The sequence below is a fragment of the Lineus longissimus genome, chromosome 9 (genome assembly GCF_910592395.1).
Source record: "Lineus longissimus chromosome 9, tnLinLong1.2, whole genome shotgun sequence".
NCBI lineage: Eukaryota > Metazoa > Nemertea > Pilidiophora > Heteronemertea > Lineidae > Lineus > Lineus longissimus.
In genome coordinates, this window is record NC_088316.1 from 11,930,722 (window position 1) to 11,951,233 (window position 20,512).

At 42.8% G+C, this 20,512-nt stretch overlaps 1 long non-coding RNA gene across 1 annotated transcript in view; it reads right to left on the minus strand.

Moving 5' to 3' along the window:
- Positions 1 to 2,582: 2,582 nt before the first annotated feature.
- Positions 2,583 to 20,512, minus strand: part of LOC135493767 (uncharacterized) — a 115,718-nt gene continuing 97,788 nt past the window's right edge. The window contains exon 3 of the long non-coding RNA XR_010448292.1: positions 2,583 to 2,618. This is a non-coding gene — a long non-coding RNA (uncharacterized LOC135493767). The remainder of the gene's footprint in view (positions 2,619 to 20,512) is intronic.

Consider the following 20,512-nt stretch of genomic DNA (forward strand, 5'->3'; position numbering starts at 1 on the left):
TTAAAGGCAGAGGTTAAAACAGGATTTCACTACAAGCTAAAAGTGGAGGCCATGTAATTAATGAATAATTTGGTCATGTAATGATTGAAAAGAGTTGCTTCTATCTGATGAGCAGAATAACAAATTTCCAGTGATACAGATAGAAAAGCCAAAAGTCGTCAGTATACTCGGCGACGAAGGAGTTACCTTTACTGGTATCATCAGTTGCGACGTGGTACTATCGGCATAACCGTGTGCACGTGTGGAACATCACAATACATTCACTGGTAGAGGCTTTTCCGACTTCTTAACAGTTTCTCTAACTTTGTCCTGATTTAGCCGACAAAAGTCCGACATTGTCCGACTTTTCCCAGAAAGGAAAAAAAACGGTGAAAAATATCAGGGCTTCCCAAAATATGGCATTAAAGATCAAAGGCCTCGCTTTCCAAAATAGGGCATTAGAGATCAATGGCCTGTATTGGATGGTGTTAATGAGGTGACCTAATTGAGTGAGCTAATTAGTATTTACACTTAGGGTCACTCATAGGTCTTTGATCCTTATTAATGCCCTAGTCGCCAACTCTACTACGTGACAGTACATCGGCAGCGCTCATGTTTCTACGAGGAATATTTTTATCACTCAGTCATACCATACACATGCAACTTGACCACAAGATTTCGACGTTGCTGAAAGTACAGTAGAACCTCCCTTAGCGGACACCTCTCTAATCAGGACTCCTCTCTATTAAGGACAGCACTTTTCAGTCCCGAGGGTGTCCATAATAGAGAGGTTCTACTGTACTTGAAATATTAGTGATAAACAATGGGTGAGCCTATGCGAACCATACCAGACCAGCCGACGAATGTCTTGCGCCCTATCACTGCTTGAAGATGAAGACAGATTACGGACATCACATGGTCGAAGACGATGGGGGCTGCCTGCTGCGCATGAAGTCGACTGGTCATGTGCGTAGCGAGTCTTTCGGTAGGGGAGGCTCTCTTGGGGCGGGTTGGCTAATTGACACTTTTTGAAAACATTCGGCCTGAATCACCGATCATAAATAAATGCATATAAGACATTATTTTGGTGACTTCTGCGGCATCTGACCCCCCCCCCCCCCCCCCCCCGCTGCCCAGCTAGCTTTGCCCAATGCTGGTAATGATGATCATAAGTCAACCTCACAATTTTGCCATCATGATGTTTCATTTTGCACACTTATTGATTTTCATGACGAAATATGCAGCAATCGATAGTCTGGTATATATACAACAATCTATTATAAATACATACTTATAGGCCTTTTAAGTTTGCATAGTTGGCTCACAGAACAGAGCTGATTAACGTTCCTCAATGCATAATTGATAATCAAATCACTGAGACGTCGATGATAATCGGGTTTCTTATGCGGAAACGCCCAGCATGAAACGCCTGCTGCATTTCAATTTGTGGCTGTCAATCATCATTTCCCTCGTAACAGAGGCAATCTTACATCAAATTATGAAGCGTGAGTACAACCATCAACACACTCAGTGCTTTCTTTCCCATATCCCCACTCTTCCTCGATATTTTCTCTTTAAAGATGAACCCAACCGATTCATTCCTGACCGCCGCCACCGCCCCCTCGAGCTTCCGCCCACCAAAGTTGAGCTTGGGTCTCACTAGCCAGCGGTGGACCCCGCTGGGCGAGACGTCAGACCTACCCAGGCCCTGAAAATGGTCAAAACCTACATCAGAATTGCCCGACTTGGGACCAAGGAGCGGGTTTATATGCTATGTAAAGGAGATTTTTGAGGCACAAGAGCTGACCTCGACGCAACGGCCCAAAGCGCCGCGTAGCGGCAAAAAACGAAGCTGGCGAAACATTTATAACGGGTCACCGTCACTTATTATTGGACTTATAGCGCATTTACGGGGTTGCAACTATTTTGCTTTATAGTGTCACCAGGAAAGAAAAGCATGCGACCAAACGCCGATCTGTTTGTATAAAGTGATAATTGGAAGCTATATAGTAGGAAATATCAATAAAATAATCATTCCATGTCGTCTTTTGAGGGCATTTTTGATTGTAAAAAATATATGTGTACGTCACCGGAGTCTCTGCAATGATAATTTTATCACAGCAGTCTCGCGCAAGTAGAAGTTCTTTACCTATTAGTTCTTCACTTATTAGTCTCAATGTCTGGCGCAAAGCCAGACGTTTTCCATTACGATTTCACTACGATGTTTGACAAGAAGGAGCAGTGCGCGAGATATGCTAATGAGCAGACTTCCCTCGCTTGAGTTTCGGAAGAATATTCCATATCGCGCTAAGCTGACCACTGCTGACCATGACAGGCGTGCATTGGACTCGTACAGGTTGGAACTGAACATTGAATATGCTGGTGGTGATGCTTTCTGATGAAAAGTTGGTCGTGACTGATGCAGTATCCTTGGACTTGTCCACAGCATCGTTCAATCATTGCTCTCTGAGCTGCCTTGATTCTGTACTTACCCAAATACTGAGACCAAATGCCTGTTGACTGTGCTTTAAGAGAGACTGGCGCCATGCCTAGTCTCTCTTAAAGCACAGTCAACAGACACCAACCCCCTCAGACTCAGAAACCACAAACGCCCAACCCTTCCTGCTACCTTAATACTTCTGGATAAGATAACCCGATATTAGTACTTTGGAGGTTCATTGCCAAAAGTGTAACCCATCTAAGCTTGTTTCGCTATATGGCCCAGAACACGAACGAAGAAAATTCGCCCTCAATGAACTTGGACAAATCTCGCCCCGCGGCTTGGACATATATTCGGCTATGAGGCCCAACTTGAGTGGCGGCGTGGTCCTAAACTCACAGAAGAGTGTCTCATAAAATCACCAAAGCATCCTCTGTACATGGAAATCATGATCATGACGTTTAAGTAAGTAGTATTTGGAATAGGATAGGCCCATACATTAACATTGAGACGGGATGCGCCTGAAGAACTGTATTTTTGAGGTAGGACAAAAGGCGGCCACGTATCCACTTGCTAGTGAGACCTTCACAGATATAATTGGAAGATTCTCGTTCCTCTTTCAGCAATCGTCAGTTATAGCCTCAACGAACCTCATCCAGACGTGAGGTATAGAGGCTTTAAGATTTACATGTACAAGCAATTACGAAAGTAGGTCTCAAACCGACTGGGATGACTAATATAACTTACCAATTGTCCGCTCAACCGATGTAGAGACGAATCATACCAGATCCTAAGGAATAAGTTTGCCGCTTCGAGTAGTCTGCATCGAGAATGGCTTCATAGACCATTCTCCAAGCAGATCTAATGTCTAGGATTGTGATTTCTCTGCCGACACAGATTTCTATCAAACCGCGAAGCCCGGGATGTAACACTGTTGTCATGGTTGGGATCTTCACCAATTTGTTATCATGGTCGTTCTCCACCAGTTCGTTATCAATCAATCAATCAACAATGTCTTATAGAGCGCCAAACTCCAGGTAAACCTGCTCAAGGCGCTACCTCCCCACCAAGAAATGCTTCCTCGAACAGCCAGGATTTTAGGAGTCGTTTAAAAGCAAGCAGCGCGTCCGCCCCCCTGATGTGCTCCGGTAGGGCATTCCACAACCGGGGACCACATGATGAGAAGCAGTGGTCACCGAATCTTGTCTTTATCCGCATACACGCCAATGACGTGTCATTAGATGACCTGGTGACACGCTGCCTCTCAACATGTTTGAGGCTCAGGTATGCAGGTGCATAACCCCGGACCACCTTGAAACACATCAGGAGGACCTTGAAAATGACACGCTGCTTCACCGGGAGCCAGTGAAGAGACCTAAGAACCGGTGAGATGTGGTCATACTTTCTCGTCCCGGTCAAGATCCTGGCTGCCCGGTTCTGGAGTCTCTGGAGGGGAGCCAGCGCCTTGTCAGGGAGACCGTAGAGAATCCCATTATTGGAGTCAAGGCGTGACATGACAAAGGCATGGATAAGCCTCTCGATGCTACTTGTGTCGAGAATTTTTTTAATTCGGCTTATCTTATACAAGGCAGCATTTACATTCTTGCAAATCGCCTTAATTTGCTCCTGCATTGTCATGCCCTCATCCAGCCACACCCCGAGATCCCGAACACTGTTTGACTTTGCAACCCATTGCTGTCCCACATTGATACCTTCCACAGAACCAGTCCTGCGCGACGAAACAAAGTTCAGCATGTCTGTCTTTGGGGCATTCAAGGAAAGTTTGTTCACAACCAGCCACTTCTCTATGCTGGCAATGCACTGCTCTGTATTCGAGATCGCAATATCTCTCTCATCTCCTGAGCCACAAGGAAAAAAGTTCATGAGCTGGTTATCGTCAGCATAAAGTTGAAAAGGCACTTCCAACGACCGCATGATATCCCCAAGGGGTAGAGTATACACAGTGAAAAGTATAGGCCCTAACACAGATCCTTGAGGCACACCATAGGAAAGAGGGGACCAAGCCGACTTTGACCCATCGACCACCACACACTGTTCCCGTCCAGTGAGGTAGGAGGAGAACCACTCCAAAGCTTTTCCGGAAAGGCCAATGCGGCTCGACAGTCTACTGATGAGGATGTGGTGGTCGACAGTATCAAAGGCGGATGACAAGTCGAGCAGAACAAGAGCACCCTCATTCCCTACATCCATGGCCTTGAGGATATCATTGCACACCTTCAAAAGTACAGTCTCAGTGCTATGTCCTTTTCGACATGCTGACTGGTTCACATCGAGCATATTATAGCGTGACATGTGTTCATTTAGCCGTGACGCAACAATCCTTTCAATGAGTTTTGAAAGGTAGGCCAGGTTGGAAACCGGGCGGTAGTTGCTGAGCACATTCTTGTCCAAGGAAGGCTTCTTCAACAGTGGTTTGACCATTGCACACTTTAGGTTTGATGATACCTGGCCACACTCAAGAGACTTGTTTACTATATGCGTGATGGCAGGCAGCAAAGCGTTATCATGGTCGTTGGCCTGGGATCCTCCTTACACTCCTTGCATGGTGACAGTCAGACATGTCAGAGATACCATCCTTTCATGCTTTCCTGGTGACTATATCGATATGTAGGTGACCTGGGATCGTAGGAAGACAAAGGCAGAAGCCAGAGCTTGTGGACACGATTTATTACTTTATGTACTACATCTCGACTCTTACGAGTAATCCCTTATTGACTAGAGTTCTTTCTAGGTTCTCCCGAGCTCTCGTGGGTTCTGTTCAGTTATCCTCCGCGTTCTCTGAGGGGTTCTCCTCAGGGAAAGGAGACCTCCAGATTTATACATTAGGTTTGTTTGTTACAATGTTACCCAGGCGATGGTGAGACTCTCTCCCTGGTACAAGTGACGTGGCCGGTCCCTCGAAACGGGCTAAGTTGTGTCTGTCGCGTCATCTTGCATCATTGGATTAATGAATCAACATCGCCTCCCTCGATAAGAAAAGCCAAACTCGAATAACCTCACGTACTGTATATACCGTAGATCTTAAAAGTACACATTATGTTTTACTTGTGCTTTGTATCGTTTACCTTTCCCTAGTTGCTACAATATAAAAGTTATTTTTATCATTTCGTTTTAAACTTGAAAAGAATGCAATTAAAGTTGTTTAATTGAGAGGCCACAAATTTAGCTCATTTGCAAAAACACTCCCACTTAAAGGTGAACGGGCCTCATACTTTGAAAGGAGATACCCATCATTCTCACAGCACAGGCTCTTGATGATATTCGAATCATAGCACTAGCAGAGCATAGCGATCGTACCTACAAGAAAAACCCCAACACAGAACACATAGATCTCTTGAAATAAACGAGTTAATTAATATTCGTTTTGGAGCTAATCGAACGCTATGAATCTCTTTGTGATCTACTCTACGGATCGTGGACGAGGTAAACAAGGTGGTGCCTCCTGTTGGCAACCATGGAACGATGTAGTTACGGAAATCAAGAGCTTTTTCCCCAGTTAATTTTGAGGACAACAACACAGTTTCCCGAAGACATCTCTTGTAGCATCCTGAGGAAATCAGGGAGTAATGTTAGCTGGGCCAGAGAACATTAACCAATGGTTTCCTCAGGAAGCTCTCAACTAGCGTGAAGTATTAACTTGATTTTCTTTTTTATTATTGGTTCATTATTCAGAATCACTGGTAACGCAGATTACGTTCATTCAGTCATATTCCGGTCTGTCTTGGCAATGAGGGACAACACGGCAAGGATCACAATTCCAAGATTCGAAATGAGAGGCTTTAGTTTCACTATAGCTCTTTATATTTTCAAACTTGAACATGATAGAATGGCGGTGCTTCTAAGTGACAGGAGAAGACCAAACCAGTTTGGGCTTTATTTTTCAAGAAACAAATTTGTGTTTAGCCTCCGTAAGGCTTTTTAAAAATGATATCATTCACCTGCATTGCAAAATTAAAGATACCTTATTAAACTTGCTACGGTGGACATCTGTTGTTGTGACCTGGGACCGTCGAGAGCGTACAGCAGCGATGTATGTGAATGGTCAAGTTGTCCAAAGGCAACATGTCATGGGAAGTAACCTGGAGAGTATTTACAACGAGCATGAGCGGTATCAGCTCGGGTGGAAGGTGGATAGGCACCATCATCAAAGCAGGGAAACTGGTGTGTTTATCGGATCCATGAGTAGCCTCCGTGTTTATCACCATGAACTTTCTCCAAGCAATGTCAAGAAGTTCCATAGCGCCAGTAGGTGTACGCGATGTTATAACTTATATCACCAGTAGGAGTCTTGACGGTTTCTCTAACTTTTTCCTGATTTATCTGACAAAAGTCCGACAATGTCTGTGGCAGCAATAGCGGACAAACGAAATAATTCTCTTTCTTGGTCTTTATTATTCTAATCTTTCATGTAACATCTCACAGAACATGTAAAACTGCAAAATACAAAAGTGTGCATCATAAACAAACAGCTTATAATAAGTCAAAGAAGGGGGGCGTGTCTCATGCATCACATAAACCAAGCTATCCTGAAAGAAGAAAACAGTAGAAAATTGGACATGACTGCTAGCCTATTTTGAATGTGCATCAACCCTTAGAAAAGGTCAAAAGGACCCTAAACCTGGCTCACAACGAGCTCTAAAAGTATCAGATGATATGGGGCATATCTAACATTGGCAATCTTTACCTTGACTGCCAAACTACAGCAGGGAAAGTGAACAAATCTTCGAAATACATAGTTTCTGTGTACATTTCGGAACACTTCCGGGTTTGGACAGCCATCTTGTATGCACTGGCGGCACCTAGAGGTTCACTTCGAAATCATTACGTTGCATCCTCGTGCATCAATAAAACTTTCATAAATGATCAATTTCTATGGATCTACGGATCCCCATTTTCGAGGCGAGACCACCAATACATTCATTATACATTAATAAACACATTTACCATCGTTGCCACCACAATCTTCCCATGGATGGTCAGAAATTCTAACTTAAAGAGGGGCCAAACCCCAAAGGCTTTCTACTCTAAAATGGCTGTTGGCAAAGGCCGCGAAGGATGGCGTCACCTCGTGACCACCAAATCAATGACGTCATTACAAGTGGGCTCTAAAACAAAAGTTTCTGTGGCGCCAAATTCAAATCTTAAAACTTTGAGACACAACCGTTACAATGTCCGACTTTTCCCTGTTAGCTCGGATTTGTTTTTAACTTGCGATAATATCAGGACTTCCCAAAATAGGTCAATAAAGATTGAATGGGGTTAATGAGGTGTGAGCCAAACACTCAGAGTGACCCAAAGTGTGAATACTAATTAGCTCACTCAAGTAGGTAACCTAATGCCACTGACCATCGCTATTGCTCGATCAGTGGTCTGATATCTCGGCAAGTGTAGCGTGTTTGTTTCTCATTCAAAACCACAATATACTTCCTCGAATCGAGTATTGTATTAAAATACGGGGCTTAAGTCAGAAACTCTTCAACAGAACCCCAATAGGTAGCTGGCTAAATTATTTACGTTTTGTTTTTTCAGTCGTCGTTGATAGAGGGAAGTACATCCGGACAAACACGGACCGAAGCTTATATGACGTATCTGGCCCGATTGAAACAGCAACACGACGCACACCAATAAGTTGCATTGCGTATTGTAAATCGCGGATTGTTCCTTGCAAACATGCTATTTTCTCGCAGAAAACAAAGAAATGTGAGCTTTTCTCAAAGTCGATTTATGTTTTACAAATAAGAACTAACTTAAAGGCAGAGGTTAAAACAGGATTTCACTACAAGCTAAAAGTGGAGGCCATGTAATTAATGAATAATTTGGTCCCCATTTGACCCAAAAAGCACACAATCACAGTTGAATGATCATTTCCGTGAATAAATACTGGATGATTTTGAGACTAATAAGAAAAAGACGGAGACTGAGATTGGAGAGAGAATAAAGTATCAAGTAAACATCTGCCTTACTCGTCCTTGACTCGAGCAACGTATCATCATTCACATCTAGGAAAGTGCCCATAGAGCGATTCCGCAAGAAAAGTCTTACGTGGAGCTGCACCTTTAGCAGTGAATTTTCTGCCTCATTTGGGACGAGCCAATTTACATCATTCTCTCAACTCAAACGGGTACGTGTGTAATGTCCCCAATTATGCACATAACACCTGAAGGCTGAACATCCTAATCATGCTCTTAAAATGGGCCTTGTGCCATGTCCCACGGTTGGTTTGGAACTTCCGAATTGATGTAAAATACAAATGTTGACACCCTGTATACTATAGTATAGCTGTACATCATTCTTCATGTTGCTCTGATCATGAGTGTCCCCCTTTGGAGGGGCGTCCCCGATCGAAATAGGTGGGTCCCCATATTACCCAAAAAGCACACAGTCACAGTTGAATGATCATTTCCGTGAATAAATGCTGGATGAGTTTGAGACAAATAAGAATAAGACGGAGACTGAGATTGGATAGAGAATAAAAGATCAAGTAAACATCTGCCTTACTCTTCCTTGACTCGAGCAACGTATCATCATTCACATCTAGGAAAGTGCCCATAGAGAGATTCCGCAAGAAAAGTCTTACGTGGAGCTGCACCTTTAGCAGTGAATTTTCTGCCTCATTTGGGACGAGCCAATTTACATCATTCTCTCAACTCAAACGGGTACGTGTGTAATGTCCCCAATTATGCACATAACACCTGAAGGCTGAACATCCTAATCACGCTCTTAAAATTGGCCTTGTGCCATGTCCCACGGTTGGTTTGGAACTTCCGAATTGATGTAAAAATGTTGACACCCTGTATACTATAGTACAGCTTTACATCACTCTTCATGTTGCTCTGATCATGAGTGTCCCCCTTTGGAGAGGCGTCCCCGATCGAAACAGGTGGGTCCCCATTTGACCCAAATTGTACACAATCACAGTTGAATGATCATTTCCGTGAATAATAAATACTGGATGGTTTTGAGACAAATAAGATTAAGACGGAGACTGAGATTGGATAGGGAATAAAAGAAGTCGAGTGATTCCATGGTATTGGTAATGTCAACCAAGGGGCCAACATTTCAAGTGGTCATGAGGAAAAGAACTTTTGATTTTTTGGTTAGGGTGAATTGTATACTTATTTTTCCAAAAGCAGTTTCATTGAAATTTAACTTCTTTCGGCTGGTTTGGCTTGATTTTTGATAATTTTGAAGGGAACTTTTTGTCACGGAAGAGACACTTCTTGCATAAGCATCAAGTTTACAAGAATGTAGATTTAACTTTTAAGTTGGATTGATCAGGTGCTCTGAAATGTGCAGAATATTTTAGTACAGTGGAACCCCGGTAACACGACCACCCAAGGGACTATTAGCCACCGCCCCCTCGTCAGGAGTGGCTCTGCTGAGAGGTGAGCTAAACCAATAAATGGCATTATAAAACTGTACAAACTATTTGAGCAAGATCACCAATTGCTCAAAACGTTACTTACATAATCAACAAACGGAAACCAGGGGTCATACAAGGAAATTAAAGAAAGCCAGAGCAAGGACTAATATTCGTAAATATTCTTTCTTCTTAAGCCAGTTAAGGACTGTGGATGATTGGAACGCGCTACCAAATTCGGTCGTCACTTTCCGGTAAAATCAAATCATTTAAATGTAATCTCGACAAGCACTGGGAAGGAGACAACACCAGATATGAATAAAGCTGACGAAGGATTGTACATACATGTATCTCATTTACACGCACGCTGGCAGTTAGGAAATTTTCGTTTTCGTTTGGTTCTTCATAGACTTGCTCAGCACAAAATGACTTATTAAGTTTGTTACCAGTTAAGGCGCCCGCACGCGTATTCCATAGTTAATATACATCGTTAAAAATAATGAGAAGAAGATGATGATGATGATGATCCAATCCAATGAATCACTAAAAACCACCATGAATTGTCCATGATTGCTCCGCCTGGTCTCATGGTGGCGTGGTGCTTATACCGCCTGCCGTAAAAATATTAAAAGGCTGAACTGAAACCCCTGCTATTGGAGGATTACAGGTCGTGAGTCACAAACTGCTTGTAAAAAGTGTTACATGGTCAAAAATGACCTTTTATGGATTTTTGGATATCAATAAATAAGCCACCCAAGGCCTATCAGAAAATATACTTCTTTCTCTTTTATCATCACCCATTAACGTGATAATGCCAACAAAGCGTCAAGAATTAATAGGATAATGCATTACAATGAACAAACGTTTTCTTCATTTTCTCAAAAAAGACAGTCGTCAGAAAAAAACATGTAAAATCATTATTCTTTGCCCAAATTGAGTTCTGTTTGCTTTAAAATGAAGAGGAGACTCTGCTCTATCATATCCAGTCATAAGTTTTCCATGTTCTTCAAAGAAAGTGGTTCATGTGCAAGTGGGAACTTTGGTGTTAAAATTCAAGCTTGAGTCCCTTTGGATGCAGTCAACACTGAGTTTTTTCTCACTTCTGGAAATGCCACCAAAACAGTTTACTCTTTGCTTTGTGGCTTCCATACAGTGTCAACTGGTATTAGACTAGTGAAATAAACTAGATTTGTAAAATAGACTCTTGTATTGTAGAAACAATGAAAATTATGTTTTTTGTACTTGCACCTCCACCGCCACCTCCACCGCCGCGTGCTCCACCCCTGGCTTTTTTTCTCTCTGACCATCCTTCACCTTTGTCTTTATTCTGGGGCATTTGAAATCAGTCTCATTTGAAAGGCAACAAGATAAGCAAACAAATGACACCTCACTTTCCTGTAAGGCTTTTCTACTTCTCAAGAAAATCAGAAATGAATGATGAAAAAAAAGCTGAATGTGACAACTCCACCTTTTTCTATAGTCTAGAGCAGTATATGACACACGACCTACAAGCATACACCCAGAAGTATTAAGGTAGCAGGAAGGGTTGGGCGTTTGTGGTTTCTGAGTCTGAGGGGGTTGGTGTCTGTTGACTGTGCTTTAAGAGAGACTAGGCATGGCGCCAGTCTCTCTTAAAGCACAGTCAACAGGCATTTGGTCTCAGTATTTGGGTTTTGATTGCCATGACTGTACCCCTGTAAAAGTCAGAGGAGGAGAAGTTTGGAATGATGAAAGCATTGAAGAAGAAGAAATGTTATTATTGAGGAAAGCAAAATTTATTATGAGACTAGAAGGCAGTGTCCTGACTTGATTATTTTGAAAATGGCGGTCTGAACACATTAAAAGGTGGAACATGGCATTTTATCGACTTTGAAGCGTTCCGCAGTTAAAGGGAGACTATAGGCAGCAGCTAGGTAGGCAAGATAAAGTCATACAAATTTGCCAATAGGGGTCAGTCATATCTCTAGGCATGGCGCCAGTCTCTCTTAAAGCACAGTCAACAGGCATTTGGTCTTAGTATTTGGGTAAGTACAGAATCAAGGCAGCTCAGAGAGCAATGATTGAACGATGGTGTGGACAAGTCCAAGGATACTGCATCAGTCACGACCAACTTCTCATCAGAAAGCGTCACCACCAGCATATTCAATGTTCAGTTCCAACCTGTACCAGTCCAATGCACGCCTGTCATGGTCAGCAGTGGTCAGCTTAGCGCGATATGGAACATTCTTCTGAAACTGAAGCGAGGGAAGTCTGCTCATTAGCCTATCTCGCGCACTGCTCCTTCTTGTCAAACATCGTAGTGAAATCGTGGTACAGTGGGGCGTCCTCGAGGATTGCAGCTGGTCGGACAGACGTGAGGTGGAATGTGGGCGGCTGCACTTCTTCTTTGAATTGCGATGGCAGATAGCACAGTTGTTGCGTTGCATGACAGCTGAAAGTGAATGTGATATCATAGAAGTGAGGCGTTTGCAATGAGACTATAGGTGAAGTAGAAGCAAGGAGTGAAATGGGCCATCTTCCAGTGAGTAATATACAGAGTAAGGGCACTGGGTGTTGTTAGATTCAGCATTGAATGTATTCCTCGTACAAGCGTGAATAGTATGGACATACAGTGAGAGGTGAGAGACCCTTATTGACTACTTCTTGTAACTTTATCTTGGATATTATATTAGTATTGAACTTCTAGCCATGGAATAATGAAGAAATTGAGGTTGTAGGCATGGAATATGAAAAATTATTCAACGGTGAAAGACATTATTCCATGAGGCTTTGCCGTGATCGCAAAGGACGCGACGCGATTGGTTCACATGCTAATGAGGTATGATAATGATAATTACCTCTATAATGCTACTTGGATAGCGACTGTGTCGTTGATTGCAACAGTGGTCAGGTCTATGTCAATTTGTGCCTGTAATGTCAATGAAGTATGATGAGGTGATGACGATAGTGCAATTATTAAATATTGGCAAGAGTCATACTACAACATAGGTCTTGTTTTTGACAGATGACTGTGCGACATTCCTATTGGGTCTTGTTAGAGTCAGCGCTGCATGTATTCCTTGTACAAACTTGAATAGTTGTGACAGACTTTGAGGGGTGAGAGACCCCTATCGGCTACTTCGGCTAACTTTATCTTGCCTACCTAGCTGCTAGCAATAGTGCCCCTTTATCAAGACTGAAACCCACTGTGCGGGGCTAAGAAATTACCTTTATAATCCTAGTTGGATAACCACTGTGTAGATGATTTGAAGAGTGCTCTGTGGATGTGTGCCTGTAATGTCAATGAAAGTATGATGAGGTGATGACGATAGTGGAATGACGAAATATTGGAAAGAGATCTATTCCTAGAAGAACATATGTCCTGTTTTGACTAGGTGGCGCATTTTAGAATCAGCAGTGAGCACTGTGTGTAACATGGTGGATGGTGGAGGCAGCGGAGATAATAACTGTGTCGAAAGTATTGTTATAGGGCCTTCCCTAGGCCCATGGGGTTAAATTTACAATCCACGATTGAAAAGACGTAGTTTGATCGCATTCAACTATAATTCCATTGAACAGTTGTGTTCCTTTAGTCAACCGATGACCTTTTGTTGGGCCATGATCGGGGATTGTAAACTGTAAATGTATTATGGACTGGGAGAGGGGGGAAACACAAGTGAAATAGACCAAAACAAGTGATTTTGGGGCTTTGGTTTAGACGCTTGCCCCACATGCGCCATGCGGGATTATACGGTTCATCATCATCATGTGAACTTGTTGACATCTACATGATCTAGTGCTGTTATTGGTCATGGTACATGGTAGGCCTAATCATCATGGCTATATGTTTCAGGAAAAGCTCGGAGTAAAATGAACTGCCGATGAATAATGATGTTGTTCATGTTTACCATGTTTACTAGTACATAGCCATAGGGTATGCACTGGCCAGTGCACTTTCTGCACGTCGTCATGGTCATGTGTGATACCTTGCATAGGCCTATTTTGTTTTTTGAATGCGCATGCTTTTTGGGCATAATAATGTCTTCTTATCCCTATGACTCCATACAGAGTGAGGGCATTGTCCCATTCCCATCAAATGGTAACTTATTGTACCGTATTCGGGTGGAAGTTGGGGAGCAGATACCTACCGTTGCACGCCTGTCATAAATCAGCAGTGATGAGCTTAGCGCGATATGGAACATTCTTCAGAAACTCAAGCGAGGGAAGTCTGCTCATTAGCATATCTCGCGCACTGCTCCTTCTTGTCAAACATCGTAGTGAAATCGTAATGGAAAACGTCTGGCTTTGCGCCAGACGTTGAGACTAATAAGTGAAGAACTAATAGGTAAAGAACTTCTACTTGCGCGAGACTGCTCTGATAAAATTATCATTGCAGAGACTACGGTGACGTACACATATATTTTTTACAATCAAAAATGCCCTCAAAAGACGACATGGAATGATTATTTTATTGATATTTCCTACTATATACCTTCCAATTATCACTTTATACAAATAGATCGGCGTTAGGTCGCATGCTTTTCTTTCCTGGTGACACTATAAAGCAAAATAGTTGCAACCCCGTAAATGCGCTATAAGTCCAATAATAAGTGACGGTGACCCGTTATAAATGTTTCGCCAGCTTCGCTTTTTTGCCGCTACGCGGCGCGTTGGGCCCTTGCGTCAAGAGCATGCGAATCCGTATTTTAGCAAAATCCATGGCAACAATCGCGTCATTGAGTCGAATACCACAAGCCCATTGGCCAGTTTGGCCCGTCATGGGTTTCCGTGAGTTCATGGCATCGCATGAAATTTCCTCTAAACAGGAAGTACAACGCTAGTACAACGACAAACTTGTCCCTAGTTTCGATAGACCGCAATGCACTATGGGAATGGGTATTCCCAATAAAAAGGTGACGTCACAATGGCAACAACAGAATTCCTTATGACTCTCCGTGAGCAATGGCTGCCAGCGAAATTTTTTTCTGCAGGATACTTCTGCCACAGTGTACATCTGACAGCCAATCACAATTGGCGCGATCTTTGACGTCACACTGTTTATTTATGCATGATAATACAAATACAATGGACGATACCGAGTCGCATGCCGAGTGCCACTTCAGCTGTGAATGTGACAATAATTGTCTGACCCCAAGTATGCTCAACTCAAGGTTTGTGTCGTAGTGTTTAGGAATGAATTGCACAGATTCATTGTAAAATTGATGATAAACATTCAACCTCGGCTATTTTGCCGAGCACAGTGCGCCTTAACAGACAAGTCCAATAAATACAGTCCACTCGACAATGAAAATACATGTTAAGATACTGCAAATAAATATATTTTAGCTAATATACTCCTCTAACCATTTGCTAACTTGTTCTTTCCAAGATTATCAGAACATGTGGCATTGTTGACATTATTGCGCCATGTGGAAAGATGATGTCAACAAAGACACGTGCTTGCCTTGAATTCTGATTGGCTGTCAGATGTACACTATGGCAGAAGTATCCTGCAGAAAAAAATTTCGCTGGCTGCCACGCTATGGATTTACCGAAATATGTTCAGATTTAAAGAAAAAGCGTAACTTCTTTTTAAAAAATTGTACATTCGAATGGTCAATTCGTGTACATGGCATGATGTTATCTATGTTGGCAGGTGAGAGTACCGACCATACATTGATTTGTTTCTTGGTAAATGATGACTTGTGACCAACACTTTCTTCACAAGCGATTTTCGAAAAATCGGGAACAAATGACACGTCACGGTTCAAAATTTCCCCGATTGTGATGTCACATATTGAGAATATCCTGCGAACATAATAATTCTAGAAAGAAGTCTGCAAAGTCGACTTTCAGGCTTTGTGTGTTAATTTTTGCCAACAAAACGCTATTTCTGAAAACTCATGAAGAGCCGTGAATTGTCAACTCACAGAAACCCATGACGGACCGGACTGTTGGCAATGCATGCGATGCATAGGCCCTATAGATAGTCAGATTCATAAGTAAATGTCACTGCCCTTGGGTCACTGTGCAAAAACTACTGGGCCGATTTCTTCAAGGTTTGGTTTTTCTTGAATCTAATTTCTGGACCCAAGAGGATTTTTCATATTTCAGTAACCATGGTTACGAAATAATATTTTTGTGTGTGGTCGTGTACATTGACGTAGTGCATTGATTTTGACATTTTCTCCTCTGTACTGCTTATTTCTGTCTAGATGCATTTTGCTGAAACGTTCAGGTTAATTTTGTTTAATGTGTATCTTCAATGGTACCAAGTTTCATTTTAAACCATCCATTAAAAAAAGTCGGGCCTGTCCACTCTCCAGGTTCCCCTAGGCCTATAATGGCTAGGCTCCCTGGGCAGCCGTCCGCGTCAACCAGTTCTGGTTATCTCAGCGGCTGCCACTTATCGCTGGGAATGCTGCTGATGAACAGCAATGTCACGTGGTATTTTCTGTCACCGAATCAAAACGCTTCGAATGGCCAAGGTCAATAGGTCATGATTAATTAGTATATCGCACGTGTAGTTCTGCCGCCATCTTTTTATCGATTCGATGATTTTCTGGTGAAATACACTACGAAATCCTAAATATACCTTTCATGACTGAAGTGAATGCTTGTTATTTGTCAATAAGGAATAGTTTTCAGCGGCGGTAGGAATATTTCCTCCGTTTTATGTCACTGTTTGAACTGCATAACTGGTGGAGTCATGCATGCATTCACATACATACATTGGTCTAGTTACTCGAGGTGTGTCCGCCAGACTACCGCGTGATTGGTTGGCCTAGTTGGCATCCTGCCAATTCGTTAGACGAAATCCTCCGCAAATATTATGACTAGTCGTAGTGGTTATAAAGCGACGGAACGAGCTAATAATCACTATGTCCGTAGTGTAATAATGGCCGGCCAAAGGGCTCCAAAGTCGACAATTTTTTTCTTCTTCATTGGCATAGGCCTAGGCCTATATCTAACCTGGAAATTGTGTTGGGTCCCGAAATTATATTCAAGAAAAACAAAACTTTTAAGAAATCGGCCCAGTATAGTTTTTGCACTGCGACCCAAAAAGGGCGCCAGTGACATGAATCCGACTATAGGCCTACTATAGGCCTAGAATAGATGCATAGCCTACATTGCCATTCTAAAAACCAACTCAAGATGATAGGCCTACTGCATTTCTAGCAGACATGTGGTTGTCCAGTGCAACCGTGCATATGGTTCCTCCGTAGACTCCCCTATACATTTTCCAGTGGCCATGTCGATTTAGCGGATTCTGCGGAAACCGGGGCGGAAACAGCCATACAGTAGTGGGAAAATATCTACATTTATATAATTAATTCTTTGGAATATTCACCATTGTTCAGTTTTTTTCCCACGGCCGCGATGTCGGAATTGTATGAGAAAAAAATGCAAACCATTTTTTTTCATGTTGGTTTTTTCAGTTATTACTTGATAAATACCGCAGTTTATACAATTTGATATTTACGGAATAATACATATGTTTATTATATGTTGTAATACCGGTCAACTCACTCCGTTTTTATGCCGTTTCCACCCAGTTTCCGCAGAATCCGCTAAATAGGCTCTTTTGTAGATGATCGTCAGAGCCACTTTTACTACAGCAAATGCATTACACTATTTACAGGCATAGGCTAACTCGGAAAAAGTCCAAATAAACTTCCTTTCAAACTTGGTTGGTACATGTGATTGGACACGATATAAAAACGAAATAGGCATTTGGATTGTGAAAAAAATGGATGCAAATGTGACTTTTTCCCGTTTTTCTGCAACATTAAATTTTTAATCCTACTTGTATTGTTCAGGGCACTCTCCACGCATGCGAGGAGTGTGGTCAGGGCCTTCTACGAAAGAGTCTATCGACATGGCCTTTTCCAGTGCCTTGGCCTGGGCAGTCATGGCATGCATGCTGTGCATGCTGATGCACTAGGCCTATCGTGTAAAACATTGTCGATGTTGGCCTAAAATTGCCTCTTTTGGAATACGTCAGGCTTAAAAAGCTTAGGCCAAAGCTTAATCATATTAATAGATAAACACCTACCTTCGGCTTCAAGACCTGAAAAATTCTGTGTCCGCCCTTGGTAGGTGATAAAGTATGGAATTAGTGAAACCTTGGAAACACTGATAAACCTTGGAAACACTCCTTAAAATGCATAAAAACATGAAATAATGCCATTCGAACCTAACGTGGTTACGAATCAACATTTGGAGCTTATTCTTACATGATCAGATTGGAATTTTATGGTAATTTAGAAATCTGTCGCATATCCGATTCAATAGTCTATATTTTAAAACAACCCAGTTGTACCTCGCCTCCAGTGTACAGTACTGATCTCCCAAATATGGGAAGACACGCCCACCACACACCCATAATATGGACCAATAGCGCTCCGCTTATAAATACGCCACCACCACGCGGGGCCTTTTCGATCAGACGAGTTGCTTGGGAAGTTGGGGGCCTGTCATGCATTATGCATGGATAAGGTTGACGACTATGTCTAGGCCTAATTGTCTATGATTGACTGATATTTTATAACAAACGATGATTAAAAGAAGCCTAGTCATGTATGTTTATTACCGAAGTTTGCGGATGAAAATTTCCTTCGCCGTGAGCGATTTCTTACATCTTCCAGTACGCATCGAGGGATGCAGACGTCACCAGTTCTAAGCGGTTTTTTTATTCACGTGTGTGTTTGTCCTATGATCTCGTGCATCTAGTACCGAGCATAATACTTTATCGTCTATGGAATACAAAACAATCATAAAAACTAATTTTTGCTTCCATTGAAGAGAAATAAAATATTTTAACGACCACAGCGCATTGCCAATTGATGACGTCATCCTCCACATTAAAAATGTTGGCTTCTGAACTAACTGGCAAATTGCTATCAATAAAGTCAGCTGGGACGAGACTGTCAGTTGGGAGGGTATAAATCGTGGAAGGAACGCACCCGATTTCCCGCGCTATTTGCACAGTGATTCCATGGTTTACATTGAATATTACAAGGTTTATCAGTGTTTCCAAGGTTTCACTAATTCCATACTTTATCAACTACCTCCGCCCTTGGCTTTGACGCTGCACTCGAAATATTCGCGCAACGCCAACGTGCACTGCATGACATGACGTGCATGACGTGATCGACGTCATCCGTATGCAATGACATGTCTGCGGACATCGTGTGTGCAGGCGAAAATATGATACGCCACGTGGTGTCTTAAGTGGAAACTAGTTCATCCGTACGGACCAGCGGTATGCGGACTTGTTCCGATTAATCCAAAATCATAATTTCGGGAACCCTTGCGTCCTCTCTTTCCTGAATTGAATGAGATTCCAACTGGGGACGTCCCCGTTAGGCGGTGTGTCCCCGAGTGGAAGGTGTGTATTCAGGCGTATGTACCCATTTGCCCCCTGATACAAACGCACACACACGCACACACACCAAGTTTACAAATTACTAGTTCTAGCTAATGGAGGGATTATTCTGGGACATCATTTTGCAGTTTCTCTGCTCTAAAACTTTGTGTCTCACGTTTGTTTCAGGTATGGCATTTCTAGGAGACGGAAAACCAAGGATGATCGCCAGCTTCCGGATAATCAACAAGAGGTAATCGACACTTTTCACGCTGATATTGCTGTTTTGTTGACTTTCCGGCCCGAGTTCATCCTTAATATCGACGAAACATTTGCCTTGTTTGATGCAGTTCCAAACTACACCTTAGACGACAGAGGAAATAGGCAAGTGAACATCACATCTTCACGAGGAAATCCACGTCTCGGCTGTTCAGTGACACTCGGCATTACTAGCGATGGAAGGAAAATGGCAGTTCACATTACATTCAAAACCCCCGGGACAGCTGCAATGGTGGAGATAGAGGCAAACCCCGCTGAGAATGTTCACGTAAGTGGGATGATTCTGTCAAGATTTTCTCAAGTATTGGCAGGCATGTATAAACTTCTCTATCCACCGCCCCTCGTTTCTCTTTGCTCATACTTCTCGCTACCCTTCTCACGAGATGTACCCCCCCCCCCCCCCTCCCTACCGCGATAACCACATTCCTGAGGTAGCAAATCATACAGCAGAGGTCTGATAACCATGCACGTCGTGCGGCCTGCGAAAAGATGTTTTCGGAAAACGTCATAAACGCAAGTTTATCAGTTGTCAATGATAACCTGCACCCAAAATCATTTCACAGGCTGGATGGAATGTTGAGATGACTGACAAGATTTTGCTCATGCACTGAAATGTGGCATAGCTTTTCAGCCATTATGATTATCTTGCAGATTGCCCAGTCGCCAACAGGATGGTTAAGGGTCGCTACAATGATAGAATACATCGACCAGGTACTCGAGCCATTCGTCGGCGAGGGCACAACATATCTCCACCTCTAGGACTGTGCCAGGGTCCATCTCAATGAGTAAGTTGCTATCCGAATCATCCAGCTTGGGGCACTAATTCAACTGATCCCAGCTAAGTCTACGCCATTATTACAGCCTCTAGACCTCACAGTGATGGGCAGCTTCAAGACAAAACTTCGACATGCATGGAAAGCATGGAAGACGGCCCACACACTGGCGGACGGTGCCTGCCCCCAAATTACCCTACTTGAGGTTGCCAATCTGATTGGGAGGGCATGGGAAGAAGTTCCACAACACGTGATATTTGATGGATTTCGGGCGGCTGGTCTTGTGCAGGACGATGCAGCAGAGGGGGAGGCTC